The 3,232-nt window shown below is 42.1% G+C and overlaps 1 pseudogene; it reads left to right on the top strand.

Moving 5' to 3' along the window:
- The first annotated feature begins 226 nt into the window (after positions 1 to 226).
- On the top strand, positions 227 to 344 carry LOC126264073 (5S ribosomal RNA; annotated as a pseudogene).
- Positions 345 to 3,232: the final 2,888 nt, after the last annotated feature.

Below are 3,232 nucleotides of genomic sequence, written 5' to 3' on the forward strand. Positions count from 1 at the left end.
ATTTTTTTTTTTTTTTGTAAACGGAGTTAGCTGTTACGATATCTTCCAAATTATTATATTCCTGTGATGCTAGTCTGAAACTATAGACTCTTTTATGTTTTGTTTAAAGCATGCTTTATGTAAGTTATTAACATTACATCTACTTTCATACGTTATTTGTATACTTGCTTCAAACACTGTAACGTAGCAAATTATTACGAGTTGTCACCTTGCATTCAAAGCGTAGGGCAACGGCCTTGCCGCAGTGGATACACCGGTTCCCGTCAGATCACCGAAGTTAAGCGCTGTCGGGCGTGGCCAGCACTTGGATGGGTGACCATCTGGGCTACCATGTGCTGTTGCCATTTTTCGGGGTGCTCTCAGCCTCGTGATGCCAATTGAGGAACCACTCGACCGAATAGTTGCGGCTCCGGTCAAAGAAAACCATCGTAACGACTGGGAGAGCGGTGTGCTGACCACACGCCCTTCCTATCCGCATCCTCAGCTGAGGATGACACGGCGGTCGGATGGTCCCGATGGTACACTTGTGGCTTGGAGACGGAGTGCTTATTCAAAGCGTAGCTGCCGCGCGGAGTGGCCGCGTGGTTAGGGGCGCAATGTCACGGATTGCGCAGTCTCTCCCGTCGGAGGTTCGAGTCCTCCCTTGGGCATGGTTGTGTGTGTTGCAGGCCATTGTGGCCGGGAGGTTCTAGGCGCTTCAGTCCGGAATCGCGCTGCCTCGGGCATGGATGTGTGTGATGTCCTTAGGTTAGTTTTAAGTCTAGGGGACTGATGGTCTCAGATGTTAAGTCCCATAGTGCTTAGAGCCATTTGAACCATTTTGGTGTGTGTGTTGTCCTTAGCATAAGTGAGTTTAAGCAGTGTGTAAATCTAGCGACCAATGACCTCAGCAGTTTGTACATTTGAGAGCATAGCTTGCCTTGGAGCCCGGAGGAGAGCAGATTTTGGTTCTCACACCGGTACTGCTGAATCTGGCTACAGGGCCGGGCGAGACGGACGTTACACATACTCTCTATGAATCTGAAGAAGTACTATTAAATATTAATCGATCTTATTCATACTTAGTGTACCAAATTCTATGGATAACAGAAGCATACTTCTAAAATTTCAAATCAATAACTTCTATACTTTTGGGGATGAAAATTTTTACCTAAAACACATAATAACCGTGCTGGCATTGTGAAACCCATTAAGGACTATAATGTATTTATCTATAGCATCAACTGAAACTACAACGAAGGGGACATGTTCATATAATCTAATTTTCGGGAATTTTCTTTAGTTTCATTGCCACAGATTTCTGACATAATTAACAGTACATTGAGACATTGTTATTTTATTGGGCTTTGGAGGGACAGAGAGTGAATGGAGGACATACGTAAAGTAAGAATATGGTATTTTACTAAAACTACGTAAATGAATGCGTGAGAAAGTTTTTGTGCAATAGAGTTATTTGTGACTTATGTCCGAGTGAGCTTGATTTTGTAAAGGGCAGCCAGAAGGGGAGTTGAAAATTAAATTCATTAGTAATTTATTCTGTGGAAAGGAATCGTACTTTGTTTTCATCAAATTTTATTTAGTTTCGGAATTACGACATTTCTAGTTAAATTACTTTTGGTACATTGATTGGCTGACATAAGAAATACCACAAGTATAGAAGTGCTCGAGGCGATCTGGTTGGCTGTTTAACATACTAGCCAATAGTAATTCAGCATCACCCGCGTATTTGAGTAAGGCTTAGTCCCTCAGATCTATGAGTCGATGTAGTCGCTCGGAAGCCGTCTTCTGGTGAACACCTATGTTAAACTGCGCTGATCAAATTTGTATCAGAATGAAGAAATCCTCACGTTTGATGGTTCTCGTCTCGTCAACGAAAAACAAATGCAGTATTCAGTATCTTCTGAAAGTTAGAGCTTTCTGAGTGGTTTAGTTTATGAGATATTCGCGTGTGAACATTGAAAGTCATACATAAATTTCGCGTGGTGTGTTTCGTGCAGATAGCGAGACATTATGGCGAACACTTCTTTGCAAGAAATCTACTGAACGTCTGAATGTGTGAAATCGCAAATATTCATGGGTCAATGACTGTTTAGGACGTTTAAAGTATCGGATCGGACTAAGTACTTTCTTCCTGCTTTCGGGTGTGAACTTGTAACAGGTGCAGTAACACTGTAAAATTGATGTCGGGATATTAAATGCGGACTTGATAGCCATTTCCTGCGTTATAAAGAGGATAATCCAAATTAAAGGAAGTTTTCACTTTTTTTCTGATGACTCATGCAAGCATTCCGAACGTTCGATAGTTTAATTTACTATCAGCAACCACTCAATACTAGAATAATGTGGCCTTCGCGTGGTAGGTATTTAGCCGAATTTTCATGAACGCTGCCTTTCGGCTAAGCCAGTATCTACAATTGTACAGTGAAAGGCCAGACAACCTGAAGATTATCTAGTGAGAGCACGACCAGCACCGCCGCAACACGAGGAAAGAAAACAACTAATATTACCAATAATGGAAATCCAGATAGGAATATCAACAATGTGAAGTAGAAGATAGGTTGCTAATTGCCGTGAAGATGATACGTTAATTTGCAGACAGGCAGAACTGAAAGACACTTTCACATTGGCTTTCGGTCACAGTTTTTTTCAGAAAAAGGAACGCACACACATTCATTCACACAAGCAAGTACACATCACGCACACATGTCTGCCGTCTCCGGCGGCTAGGACTAGAATGACAACATTACAAATATTACCAATAGCTATTTGTGCCCTTTTAGAACGTGATGGTTTTTGAGTTTCTGAACTGTATCCACGCTCTGTTAGAGGTTTCATCAAAATTGATCTATTCAGTGGCAGTTAAATTTATGGCAGAACTGCTCTTGGATTTCAGTGGTATTCCAAAAAGGGATATCCACAGTACAACAATGCAGGGAACTACATGTAGAACTGCTCTGAGCAGCGGAAGGGACGAGTGCACAATGATGTGGATTCACTTGATTTGCACTTCCTAGGTGACCGCTGCTAACGGAACTTCTTTAGTAAATAGACAAAATGGTTCAAATGGCTCTAAGCCCTATGAGAATTAACATCTGAGCTTATCAGTCCCATAGACTTAGAACTACTTAAACCTAACTAACATAAGGACATCACTCACATCCATGCCCGAGGCAGGATTCGAACCTGTGACCGTAGCAGCAGCGCTGTTCCAGACTGGAGCGCCTAGAATCGA

This window comes from Schistocerca nitens, chromosome 6 (assembly GCF_023898315.1).
Source record: "Schistocerca nitens isolate TAMUIC-IGC-003100 chromosome 6, iqSchNite1.1, whole genome shotgun sequence".
Lineage (NCBI taxonomy): Eukaryota > Metazoa > Arthropoda > Insecta > Orthoptera > Acrididae > Schistocerca > Schistocerca nitens.